The 14,324-nt window shown below is 38.7% G+C and overlaps 1 protein-coding gene across 1 annotated transcript in view; it reads left to right on the top strand.

The window, feature by feature from the left end:
• Positions 1-14,324, top strand: part of PCCA (propionyl-CoA carboxylase subunit alpha) — a 287,256-nt gene that overhangs the window by 58,814 nt on the left and 214,118 nt on the right. The window lies entirely within an intron of this gene.

Below are 14,324 nucleotides of genomic sequence, written 5' to 3'. Positions count from 1 at the left end.
ATTCTGAAGATTACAGTCAAAACTACAGAGATCATAGTTAATGTAGTAACTTTGTTAATTATTCCAAAATTGAGCTTGATCAGGTATACTGTGCAATTGCAAACTACAAAAGCCCTCCATTTATAGTAATTTTTCAGCAGGAACCATGTTTAAAATGTGAGCAACAAGAACCAAGAATTTTCAGACTTCAAATATTTAAATATTTGATTCATTATAAGCTGAAGAGACTACTTAATGTAGCTTTTACTTGGCTTTCTTAAAAGATAAGCTCTTGATATTCATAAAAACCTACAGGATTAGGGACCTGGTCTCTGGACTGTAGTCCTTAAAATTAGAGGGCACAATTGTGTGTGAAAGAGTGACAGTATTGATCCTGGTTTCTTTATTTTTGGAACGTCCACTTTCTGTACATAATATTTTTGAATTATTTTGAAATGTATTTATATTCAGGGTGAAAGCATTATTTATTCCAGACATGAGTTAATGAGTTCCTTATTTTTGCAATTCTTTTCTGTATTAAAAAACCTTGGGAGCCAGGATCTTTGTTCTTAAAAATCCATCTTAAGCATCAGCTCTAATTCATAAGCTGTTCTCTGTATGTCTTCTGTCAGATTGGCTTTTTTTGTGGTATCTCCAGCTCTTGTCAGTACTCATTTAGTTTTGATTTTTTTGTTTTGGAATTTCTAATTTGCTGAAGAGATGAGCATCAATTTTTTACACAGTCTAATAATAAATACACTCTTCATATTGTGTTGTTGTTTAAAATACACACAGACTGAAATTTTGGCATGGGGAAGGAATAAATTTAGCTTGCTTCTGAGCAGTTAATGAAATACTGTTAGGATAATGCAGACATCATCATGGCACCATACTTAAAAACCAAGTGTTTTCTACTGGAAGTGGTGATTCTTACTTGCTTTAAAACAACTTTGCCAAGCAAATGCTTTACATTCATGATATCATGCTTATAGCCATTCCAGATTTTTTGTGTGTCGTGCTTTCCTGAAGATTCAGGTAGTGCCCTAAGGATGAGGCATGGGGAAAGAGTTCTACTGATGCAGAAGTATGTGTATTGGTGTTGTGTGTGTATTTTGTGTGTGGTGGGTTTTTTTGGGTGTTTGGTTTTTTTTAGTAATAGCTCTGAAACTCAATCTCTAATTTGGAGCAGGTCACTCCCACATTTCACCTGAAAAAAGGCATACTTGTTTGGGAACTGGGAAAAGATCTTTTAACAAGTGATGAACAGGCAATGTCAGTCATACTAGATATTTCAGTGGTGGGAACAGTTACTTTTTAGGAAGATGTAGAGCATGCACAGCAAATTCCTTTCTGTTCTAACCTTTCTGCTTTCTGGGACTCCAGACTCAATGTCTCAAGTGTTGCTGTAGCTCCTGCTGCAAGTGGTACCTCGGCTGCTCCTGCCAGGCAAGGAATGGGAGCCACAGTAGCATCTTCTGTTTTGTGGGTATTTGTGCAAAGGTGTGGATTCATCACCTTTGTAAGCCAAAGTTTTCCTGCTGTTTCAAGGTGGTGTTGGCCCTGGTTGCATGTTCCTACCATCTCCCTTATGCTGGGACTACTATTTGTGTAGTCATCTAGAGCAAGCTAAAAAAGTAATCTGGAAAGAGAAGTTAGCGCTAGCACCAGCAAAATGCGGTGGACTAAGTGTGAAAAATGAAAAGCCTGGAAGTCAGGCTGTTTGTTCCCTGTGTGCATTTGCACTGTGGTCTCTCCTTGTCTTGTTGCCTCTTCTTGGGTGCAGGAGGTGGCTGGTGAGTGAGGTGGTGGATTCTGAAGAGGGAAAAGGTGTGTTTAAAGCAATGTGTCTCAGTCCAGGATGTGTCCATTACAGATGTCCTACACAATGTTGATGGGTATAAAAACAGGGTAAGAAACATTTTGTAACTTAATCTGGAGCATTAAATACACCAAAGTCACTTTCTTTAAATGTAGCCTTTTGTATATGCCAATTGTTGCTTTTTCACTGCTAATCTGAGTATATTCTGCCTTTAAGGATTTTTTTCTGTAGCTTTATGAGGACCGTCATCTAGTCACATGCTTTTCAACATCCACTTAATGAATGAAAATCCTGCTTGCTGAGAATTTCCAAGTCATTCAGCCCAGCAGATAAATTAGAGGTTGGACTTCTTGAATTCTGTTGCATTTTCATATGACTTAGCTGAAATACTAAAATAGAAAGTTTTGTGGGGTACTGTGGTCTTGTTTACTGTCTTAAGCACTCCTGAGACATCAATTTGCATTTAAAAAAAATAGTTGACTAGTCTCAGCTTACCCAAGTTTTTCTCTCCCATTGCCATCACCAAAACTCCAGGGACCTTTGAGAAGAAAGAAATGTCAACTTTTCAGAATGATTGCCATTATTTAATAGGCTGATTTCTTCTACAGGCTAAAATTTTGAAGTTTAGGCCCTCATCCTGCAACTGTTTAAGCATGCTTAATTTCAAGCACATGCTTATTTACAGAATCCAGATTTGTTTGTTTAATTACTTTACAGCACCAGTGAAGCCAGACTGTCCAACTCTCAGGCCCATCTGTTGGGAGGGAAAGGGAGGAACTTGATTGTGTATGTTCCAAAAAGCTGTTCCACCCTTAGCCACCACATGAAATTTGTCTTTCAGAGCCAGAGGTGGTATTTTTCAAGAGTGCATGGTAGATATTTTTGTCGCAGTACATTATCTTGAGCTCAGAATGTTTGCGGTTCACAAGGAGCAGGGCCATGAGGGGATCTCGTGGATTGCTTTATTGTAAGTGCCTATAAATCCTCTAGTACTACATAGTGATACCTATTACTTGTTTATTTTCTTTGACACCGGGATAGTAAGAGGTGGTTATCCCAAGCTGTAGCATCATGTGTTGTAACACTGCTATTCCATCACATTTTGTTAACAGTGGAATTTGGCATATTTAAATCTATTTATTTCCTCATACTAGCCAAGAGCTATAATATACACATACTTCTAAAAGTTTAAAACTTTTATAATATTTAGTGGTGTATGTGATCATGTGTAGGTTTTTTTGTTTTACTTTTAAACTGAAGGCAAAGGGCCAAATCTGCTTGTTTGACTCATGCAGGAATATATGAGAGTAAGAACAGTTTTGAAAATCTGAATTTGTATATACATGTATCATTACTTAAAAGAGAACATTACTTCTAATTTTAAGTTTGGCTACAAAAGCTCCTGAGCCTTTTTTCTTAATTTTATTTGAACATCCACATTTAAGACAACACAGTCATACACACCTCTGCCCATAATATTTTGTGTAAACTTCATCATGTTGAGTATAAATAGAAATCATAGCAAGAGCTATGTAAGTACCCAAGACTGAGTATTAGAACATACAGAAAAAAAGTAGAATTTTCTTAGAATAATTTCCAAAGGGAAAAAAAAAAATCAATGAATTCTTCATGTACTTAAATGCAGTGTATTGGACTTCTCTCCAGTGGGCAGCTGTAAGAACTAGTTATCTTTCATTACAGGGTAATTAGCCCATAGTTTTCTCCAAGGAACTATGTGTAAGATTTAAATAGGAACATCTTATATTGGTAATTACTACATGCATCCTTTTACAAATAAGTGGTGAAGGAGATAAGTCTTTTACTATTGCTGTGTTGTCTGATGTTATCCCATATGTGTACTAGTGCTTGCTCAACCAATGAGAGGGCATCACAGGAATACTATTTCAGCACCCTCCATCCTGCAGGCTGTAGCTGCTTCTCCCAAGTGTTTCCATACCAGTGCTGGTGCAGGGCGTTCCCTCTTGTCCCTGCTTGCCCCCAGCTGTATCTGCCCAGCATTGTGCTGTATTCTGTGGTGACCATGTAATGGGATGAGCTTGTCTTTCAGAGGTGGGAACCTTTGGATGAGATTTTTTGTTTGTTTGTTTTAGAACAATTATTTCATTGATCTAATATGCATCACTTGTGTCTGTAAAACTTAAGGGACAACATACTGTAGTACAGATGTAGAAACAAATGACTGGAGGCAGCAGTACCACCAGTTACTAGATAAGATCAGTATGAAAAGGCACTGCTTTCTCTTAAAGGAACAAATGTGAGATTCAGTAGGAAGATCCATATTCCGTTATCTCAGACAATCTAAGAGGGTTGTCTTGGTTTTTAACGAGATTGTGCAGAACTCTATACTGTTGCTCTAACCTTTCTCACCTGGCCAGGGATGATAATTTTCCTGATATTCTTCACTTAAGGCTGTAGAGTAGATGAATTTGGAAGGGATCTCCGGAGACCCAGTCCCTCTGAAAGCAGGATCAACTGCAACAGGTTATTTAGGACCATTTCCAGTTGAGTTTGGAATGTCTCCAAGGACAGAGACTCCACAGCCTCTTTGGACTACCCATTCCTGTGTTTGACCACCTTCTTCCAATATCCCTTGTCATTATACATTGCAGCTACCTCCTGTGTCAGTCATCTCATCACCATTGCTGTGGCAGTATCTCTGTAACCTGCAGTTCTGGCCTCTTAGTGATTCTCTGCCACAGACACCTCTGGCCACAAAAGTAATTTTCAGTCATTTTGCCTATACCTTTTCTGCACAGTTTTCCTATGCACTCTGTTACATGTCTGGTGACAGTGTATTTGTTGCAATTGTCACTATTGCCACTGTCCCTCCTAGGGACTGTTCCTCAAAATTCTCTTAAGCTGCTATAGTTGGTTTTAGCTGATACGGTTCCTAAACTGATGGCTGTGCAGTTGCATGGATGCTCCTTGAGGTGCAAGAGGTAGGAGGAATTGAGACCTATGATGGGGCTAGTGTCTTTTTGGGACACAACTCTGTGACCTTTTCAGAGTCGCTTTTCAATGTAGTTTCTCCGTGTGCAGAGTGGTTATCAGGATCTAGGATCACTTATCTTCTTGGCTATCAATACCAAGGTTCCTGATGCTTAACTCATCAGTAAACTCAGAGTGGTGTGAGCTTTTAGACAGTCATCTTAAGTTTTAATTGGATTTCTGAATATGTAATGTAAATGTAATGATTGGCACTTTGAAAGTGTTGTGGAATATCTAGAAAAATAGATTTTTTTAACATTATTTTTTTTTCTCTACTGGTTCTGATTTATTAAGGATTTCCCCCCACTGCATACAAATAATGTTCTGACCGCAAGCTCAATGTAACATCTCAGTAACACAGTGATAATTTTTCCTTACTTGTTGACTTCTAAATGTGTTCTCATGTCTCTTCCCCCCCACCTTGAAAAAACACAAGCTGAGGCATTGCAAAGTATAGTTATTAAGGCTGTACACTTGTGTTCCATATTCATTTGTGAAGCTTCATATGTGTCTGTAGGACAGGAGAAGTAGTATGCCTCTACAAAGAATGTCTTTGTGCATATGCATTTTCTTAACCTGCTCTAACAGTCAGGTTTTTGAACTGTTCATGTTATTCAGTTTGTCTTGCTGAACTTTCAGTTTAATAGTTTGTTACAGAAAATTTTGTATGTTTATAAACTTGAGTCCTTGGTATTGTGCGGAATTGGTTTGGCTAGAAGGATGCTCCCCTGTTTTCCTTATCATTCTGTCCTGCTTTTTCTCAGTGAGTGCCTGTTTTTTGTTTAGAGTAATATGTATTATGTGTTAAACATCTCAATGGGCATTCTCTGCCAAGCTGAAGACTTTTATTCCAGACTGAAAACCAAATGGCCTAGAAAATAAAGTGCTGCTAGCTTTCTGTACTGAATTCAGTACAGTAATTCTAAATGCTTTTTCTCACTTCAAGCAGATTAAAAATACCATGTAGGTTGAATCCTGATTTTAAAAAATGTTGTTAGTTAAATGATATAGTACTCCTGAAGAATAAATTATACTGAATTGTATTCTGAAATAAAGCAGCTTAATAGTGGTGGTTGGTCACTCAAATTTGTTCTTTAAATTGATAAGATGAAGTACTACATAGCACATCAAGCAAAGAATCTTACAAAGCCATTCTGAACATGTTAGTAAGGTAAAACACCGGCCCATTACATTTCCAACTAAGAGTTTGTACTAATGATTAAACAAATGCTGCTTTTACATCAGGCAGAATCTTGTGTGGTCATATAACTGATAGAACTTTTTTGTTTCATGAAAAATAAAATGGTCTTCATGAGGCCAGATGATTGGGAAGACTAAGATTACACTTGTTAGTGTTTGCCATTTCCTTTGTGCATACCTGATTTCTTCTCTTTATCTTCGTGTAATCAGCAGCTATATCCATTTCCAGGATCTAATTGAACGTAATGAAGAAAGAGGTTGGGCTGTTAAGCTTCCACATTCTCTGCTCTTTGTGCTGCTCCTGGTGCTAAAAAGAGATGAGTTAACATAAACCTGAGCAGGCTGTTTAACCTTCTTTCTCTTCTGGAAACGTAGATGCAATAACATTTGCAGCTGAAAAGGCTCATTCGCAGTTTCTAATGTTTAAGGATGCAAATGAAGCATTTTGTCTTTTCTGTCGCCTGGAGGTGTTAGCAAGGAAACAGAAAGAGGTTTCTAGGATTAGTTCCACAGATTTCTTTTATCATGTAAAAATCAAGGGTGGTTTCAATGCCACGAAGTGAAGAAAAGCAATATGGAAACCATCCAGGGAAAATTCTTAAGTTTAGTTTTTTTCTCCCTAAATTTTATGGGTATTCATTACTACTGATACAGTCGAATACTCAACTTTTTACAACATAGCAAGGCTAAGTTCCTGTGCATTGGGTGGTGTGTGTGTGGGAATGTTTTATAGGTGATGAAACAAGTCATTGACAGTGGCATGTCATACAAACTACTGTATGTTCAAGTTTTATAGTTTGCTGTTGAGAAATGCTTCTAAAAACTTGAAAAAGTCAATATTGCATTTGGGTTCTGGACAAAGATTTAAAGTAATATGTAGACCGGCTAAAGCTTTAAACTATTTTAAAGTGAAATGATAAAGTAAAACTTCAGCTTGATAATCACATCCAAAGTGAAAACTTACAAGTATAGAGCACTAGAGGTACTTTTTGTGCTTCCCACAATGTCTGGTAGCTTTGAGTCCTTGGAAAAAGCTGCTTCTGTGCTGCTTTTCACTTGCAAAGATATGACCTGGAGACTGAATACCATTTTTTTCGCTTAGAAGTGTAAGTATACACTGTGAAATGTTTGGTTAATGAAACTTTTTAATTTCTAAAATGCAGAATTAAATCAGTGCAAGCACATTTATCCTTTGTGTGTATACTTTATGATGGTATGAGTTCACAGCTTTTATCTTGTTATGGAAGATGTCTGCATGTATGTCTGATTAGTACAGTTTTTACTTTGTTAACTTGTTACTTCTATGGAATCAAAGAGGGGATGACTTACAACTGAACTTTAAAATGTATTTTCTGTGCAACAGTTGTGCTCGAGGTGATACTATCTGGATTTATTCTCGTTGTTCCCTGGTGTTTATGCAGGAGGTCATGCACCTCTTTGGAGAGGTGCACACTTTTTTGGGATGGTGGGGTTAAGTAGCTATAGATTGTTTATACTGGTTCAGGAGCTGTCTTTTGTTTAAGCTGAGCTTTAGAGTAGTGTAACAAACTTTCCTATCCCCAGATATTGGAATATACATATATATTTTGATAAACATAAATATACCTATCTATATGACATAAGGATATATGCTGTTTTCTACATTCTATTGCTGGCCTGCTTTAGAGAAGGCATTTTTGTGGCTTGGATATAGCCTGTTTTCATTTGGTCCTTCTGAAGTTCATCTGGTCATACTGGTGGAACTTAAATATAGTACAAGATTTTTCTGGTAACTGACTAATGTATTTTTGTAGCTTTGTGTTGTTTAAACTATGCTTGGGACACCAGTGTGAACAGGGTTAAATACATCAGATGTATTTCTTAGAATAATGGCTTGAGGGAATTTAACATCTTCTTCACCATGCCAGAAATTAAACACAGAAGCTGGCATCTGTGTTGTTTTACTTCCAAGTAAATGAGTGAATTTTGGTTTTCAGTTTTTTTTAGTATTGCTGCCCAGCAATCATCTTTTTTTCTTAAGGTAGTGGTTGTGAAAATGCTTTAATGTTCTGTAATTTCAGTTTTAATAAGCGAGACAAACTTCTTGCAGCTGTGCTCAATTTCAGGTAAGGCTTTTCTATTCTGCTAGATTTTCCTTTTCTAAAGGAACACTTCCAATGTATCACTTTCTCTTACAGTATGTACTCCTATTTGAGACAGTGATTACAGATATTTAAAATGGCACAGTACAGTGTCTCAGGTGGTGATATAGCTTGCCTGGTGGGTCTGGCTTCTAAAATACAGTGTTTTGGAGCCAAGTAACAGTAAGTTTTTATTTCAAGTAGAACTTGGAACAAGTAAGGAGGCCTGACAGGCTGAGCATCTCAGTTCTTCACCTCCTTCTTGTAGCAAGTTGCACTGGGCTCTCTCACTTTACCAATCACTAATAAACCTCTTAGTTCCTAGGCTAGTTACTATTGCTGTCTGCCTGCTGCTGATGCAGCTCAAGGTGATTGTAGTATTCCATCTCCTTCCCAAACCCTCAAACAAAACAAAAGCCAGACCTCTAGAAAGAGCTACACTACCCAAAGGCAGGTATAGTCAGAGAAAAGTAGGATGCTACAGCCCTTTCCCCTCTAGCACGTTCATCCATCTGCTTATATCACATACTGTATTCACTTAAGAGGTGCTATGCTGTTCTATTGTAAGCCTCTACAGAAGGCTGTAGTTTGCTTTTCTTCAGTGCTGGCTCACTTTTTAAAAAAATTCTTGTCCTAATGAAGTATGCTGCTGTAACTCTTAAGTGTTGTCTTTTCTTTCTTTTATATATAAATATGTATATTCTGAAGATCTTTTGGCTTGAAAAGTTCTACTTATTTAATTCCAATGAACTTTGGAGAAACTCTTGTTAGCTGAACTGCTAACTGTAACCACCTTTGATCTATGAAAATACTCAGGCATGTTGCTGTTTCAGGCATTTCCAGGTTAAAATAAGCTTGTGTAGAATGAAATTCTCATTTTGTTAATGCTAAATGTGCAGGTTGATGCCTGGGCAGATCACTGGCTACTCCTGTGTGTGTTCTTTATTCTGAACCTTCAGGATAGCAACAACAGGGTTCAGTTGTTTGAGCTGATTATTTCTGTGCATCTAGCAGGAAGCTCCAGGGCATTCTTTCACCTCCACCATGTGCTCTTGTAGAATATTTTACCAGTGAAGTATTTTCTAGGTTACCAAGTGAATGCTGCTTATAATACATTCTTATAGTATATTTCCTAGGGAGATTCCTTCCCAGTGTTGAATGGCCAGTTCCTGTATTGTGAGGTGATCTATTACTTCCATATCTATTTCAACAGATGTCAGTCTGGTGTTGTGTGGGGTTTTTTTTCTTCTCTGGTAGGACTCCTGGTCTCGTCTGTCTTTTGACGTTTCATCTGACCACTTCAACTGGACTTCCCTGTTCTGCTTGGTTATTTTCTAGGTTGTTTAAACCTCTAGACCTTCCTTTTGATGTGAGCTCTGCTTCTCAACCCTGCATTTAGCCCACATAACTTAGAGGCATTTGAGCCCTGCTAGCTATTAGAATCATCATTGAGCTGTGCTGTCTATCTGCTCTGCTTTGTACATGGCTGCAGGAACCTGTGTGATCTGTTTCCTTATGGTGAACTGAGTCCCTGCCATAGATGGGAGACTGTATTTGTGGAAGATTCAAGTTTTTCTGGAACTCAGATATTGTTTGTGATGACCAGACTACTTTTGCCCCTTCCCTTCGCCATTGCATCTGACTCCTTGACTGGCTGTGTGTCAAGAGAGCAGGGAAACTAAGGCAGTCCTTCCACAGTACAACAGTGAAAAAACTTAACAGTTGAGTGTGAGTATTTTATGGAAACCTTTTCCAGATTTCCCTGTGGAGAAAACTTGAGGGCTGGGATAAAACCTCATTGAAAACCAGACTAAGTTTCTACTGGATGGAGTTCTTGTCTGTGGACATTCTCTCAATCTCATTCACCAATAAGTTCTTAAGTGTGGTAAGTTGTTACCATACTTGTTGGTCTTAATATTATGTCACTGCAACAGAATCTTGCTTCGACTTCTCTTCTGCCCTTAAGTTGTTCCACTGCTTGACAGTGCATCTCAAAGAGCTGGTTCATGCAGTGGCTTTGCTCCAAACTTCAGCCATTCTGTGATTCAGTGCTCCTCAGAGAAGCAAGAACATGCTTCATTTTAAAACATACCTTCAAACAGAAATGCAGACTCTACGACAAAAGCAGGCTGAATGGCAGCATGCAGTCCCTACCCCTGCACACCTGAACTGAGGATGTACCTATGTGCTTTCTCCCAAAAGAAAGTTCTTGTTCCCATTTGCATGCTCCAGCAGTTTGTGGTCCTTCTCCAGTGCACATTTAGCTGCTCTGTTTAGCTAATTTTAAATCATGAAAGCGATGGAAAACACTGCTCACAAAAAAAAATCTAGGCTGTCATCTGCCATGTTGGTCAACTAGGTTGAATGAGAGCCAGAGCATGCTCTGGAAAAGGGGGTGGATAGGACTGTGGGAAGGGATGTACAGAAGAGAAAGCAGAGAGAATGGGCAAAAAGTAACAAGACTGGCTCAGTTACTTCTCTGGTCACTCCTGACAGATAGCAGGCTCTTAGCCTACCCAGCCAGTGTAAGCAAATTACTGTTACTGTCATCCAATAAGTAGCACCCCAAGTTTGGGTGGTCTTGAAAACATCATATGTGAGTCTGAGAACATATAATTCAGTGGCTGTATGCAACAGATTGTTTGTGTTATCCTGTAAATTTCTTGACCTAATTTAAAGCCATCTCTGTGTTTATGTAGGAGAGTTTTTCAATAAGGTAGAACAACTACAACTGCTCCTGAGATCTCTCTATCCTCTCAGCCATTTCTTCCTCAGAGATGGGAAACAGTTTCCTACAACTAACCATTTTAGGTACCATGGAATGAACAAGTACAAAGCTTGCATTATTGCTGTTGCTTCTGGGTGGTGAGGTAATTATAGGAACTCTTGCAACTGGGCACTTGGAATGTCTTTTGTCACCTCAGCATGGTGTGAGTGAAAGAATCCCCTTCCCAAATGATCTTGAAAGATAAAACATGAGGCTCTTCACAGCTGTGGTTTTGTACATGGCATATGTCCTTATTGGTTGGAGCTGCTCATGTTAAGCTGGTGTTACATGCAGATTCACATATCTTGGCTCAAATGAGGACACCAAAAAGTGTATTTAACTGTCCAGAACTAATGTTGTAAAAGATGGAGGAAAAGTTTTAGTATCCCTTGTTTTGTCTAAAGCTGGCTTGGAACTGTTCTGTCATTTCCTGCACTGCTGAGAGACCTGGCAGTGAGTTGGCTCGTTTGCCACATATTCATAAGCCCACAGAAGAGTATATGTTGCCAGGGGAACTAGTATTTGTAAGTTTATGCAGTTTTCTCTCCTTCATGTTTTCTGTCTTTAGTTCTGCTTATCCTGTCACTGAGGCTGAATCCGCTACTGATTGTGAATATCTGCATTCATAGTTTCCAGGAGGAGATGCAAAGAAATCTCCTCTTCTGGGATCAGTCTCTTCAGTTACCTCAGATCCATAAGAATTTGTCATATGAACAGGTCCTTCCCAAATGCTGAGTGTGGTATTAATATTTTCACTAGCATAGGTCAGTTTACCCCACTCTGTTCCCAGAGCAGTCAGACATGGTTGACAGACTGGGAAGGTCACATACTGCTTAACCACAGATTTCCCAAGCAGATTTTTCCATATCTTGCTTTTGCTTGTCCTACTTCAGAATTGTTTAATTTTTGCCATATTTGGGGTCCTGTGTTCCCTGAAGGTAAATTACGGCCTTTATCTGGCTTTAAAAAAGAGCTATTTGTGATTCTTATGGGATTACAATTAAACTATTGCTGCTCTCAAAAATAGAAGGGTGTTGGAGAAAATTTGCCAATATCTACTCTATAGTCAAAGAACTAACTTTCTTGGCATGGAATTTATTCTGAAATTACTTTATAAAATATTTGTTATTGTTTGTCTGTACCTTTGACTATGCAAAGTAGAACAGTGATACAGAGGTATCACAGCTATGTTTCTAAAGAAAATGCTGGTGCGTTTTTTTTGAAACTTGACATGTTCTGTGGCCAGATAATTAGTCTTCAAGGCTGGAATATGCTGTATGCTGATGAACATGTGGAGGACTAACAACTTTTGGGAGAACTTGTTTGATATACAGTGTGTAAGCTTGTGTCTGTATAGAAGAGGTTCTAGTGCTTGCTGCTACAGTGGCAAATCCATGTGGGCAGATTGCCATCAGACACTAGGAGGTTGTTTTTTGCACAGTTTCACCGCTTTTGTGTGTTTCATAAACTAAGGTGCTAATGGATGAGTGCTGATAAATCTGTGTGGGAGCTGAAGATGTTACTGTCACATTCTTTGTTATGGTCAATTTTTTGTGTTTTCAGTATTGGGCACTAAAATTTTGAACAGATCATCTAGTACCTCACATGTGAGTATTGGCAATGAAGATGCTGAGGCACTTTTCTGGTGATGAGCTGGCAAGCTTTTGGCAGAGAGTTCCAGCAAGCAGCTTTGAGTGGTGAGGTCTTAAATTATTGCAGCCAGACTTGCAAGAGTTTGTCCAGTAGGTGCCTTAAGCTGACAGTCTTTTCTTGTGAGTGTTACTCAGTTGATTTGTAAGTCACATCAGAGAATGCACACCCTTTCTATGTAAGAGATGGTGTGAGGTATTGACTGAAAATGAGTGGATTCATGTACCAAATATACTGGATGCAGCAGATTAGTTTCTTGAAATGGCCTGGAGTGTTGCCTCTCAGGTGGTTCATCAGTCTTTCCTGAATGGTGGTGTTATCTTCTTATCCAACTACCTGCTTGCTGAATCTGGGCACTTTCAAAGCCCATGGCACAAGGCAGTGAGAAGAGACAAAGTCAAGTAACATGTCTTCTATGTGCCTTTCACTGCAAAGCAAAAGTTGGACCCGCTATCTTGATGACCTCTGAAAATCCAATGTTTTTGATGGTAGACTTCGAGAAGAAGGTGGGACTCTCCCCACCTCAGCAATATATGGTGAAATTAAAAGTGGCATTGACCAGGATGCAGATGCCACAATGGTATGGCAGAAACTGTAGAAACAAAGTATTTTTGAGTTTAGGAGTGATACAATAGGGATAGCATAACTTCCAATTGCCAAGTGTGCATGTGTACCTTTTCTACAAAGCCTTTTGAGATTGGAATATAGTCTGATGACAGAAGGGAACTCTGCTCTACCTGCAGGCACCTATTTAAAACTCTTGTTAAGAGGGAATGAAGTATCAATTTTCAGGTTGTAATCTGCTGCTGTTCCTGAAATGGTCAACTCTGAACTTTGTGTCACTATGATTTTGAACATCAATTCCATGATTTATTTCCGTTCTCCTTTAAAAAGTGAATTTGTTCAGGGTTTAGATCCCTTGGCATTATAATACTAACAGATCTGCACCCTCATGTTGGTCTTGCTTTCCCTTCCTTCTACTGCAGTCTTCCCAACTTTGTGTTTGTAAGACATCTATTCATCAAGTCAATATTACTGAGTTGCTGAGCTAACAAGCCTACTGTAGTAGAGAAGAGGTGGGCTGAGATAAAAACCCAGATGGTTCGTTGTGAGCTGAAGCTAGCAAGCCTTTGATGTAGCTAAGCTGATGCTCTGCAGTTGGGTTGGGTGTCTTTGCACTGAGTTTCCTGCTGTGTCTGTAATACTTACCTGGTCTTTTCTCTGTTATCTGTAGCACCCTGTTAGCTAGGATGTCTACACAGAGCTTCTGATATTACACTATTCCTGCTGGGAATCTGCTGACAGTGGAAACAGTGATTCCCAAGCATGTTGGGAGCTCTCCGCTTTAAGATCATGAACAGGAGGACACTGTTCCCCAACTTAAAAACCGCGTATTTCTCCTATGTCTGTTCTGTGGTTATGTGCTGCTGTCACATAATTCCTGAAGGTTTGTGTATTTTTCTTGTTTAGTGAATATAACTGTCTGGCAACCCTAACATATGCAGTACAAGTATATATCAGAAAGACAAAATACTGAGGTGTGAATCCTGATAAACTGAATGTTTGCCATTATGTTAATATAGGTTTTAAGTAAACTGCCCATTGGCTGGAAACAAGTCGTTTTTAAGCATTTTACAGCTGTCTTAGAATTGGTCAAAAAAAGTCAATGAAACAGTTGTGAAAAGTTGTGCAAGACTAGTGTGTCTAAAGACATTAAGTTGCCTGAAACATGCATGTACTCTGATATATCAGTATCTTTCAGTGAAGCAGTTCTGATAGA

Source organism: Streptopelia decaocto (genome assembly GCF_964273445.1).
Source record: "Streptopelia decaocto genome assembly, chromosome: 1".
Lineage (NCBI taxonomy): Eukaryota > Metazoa > Chordata > Aves > Columbiformes > Columbidae > Streptopelia > Streptopelia decaocto.
This window is presented reverse-complemented; position numbering and strand designations above follow the sequence as displayed.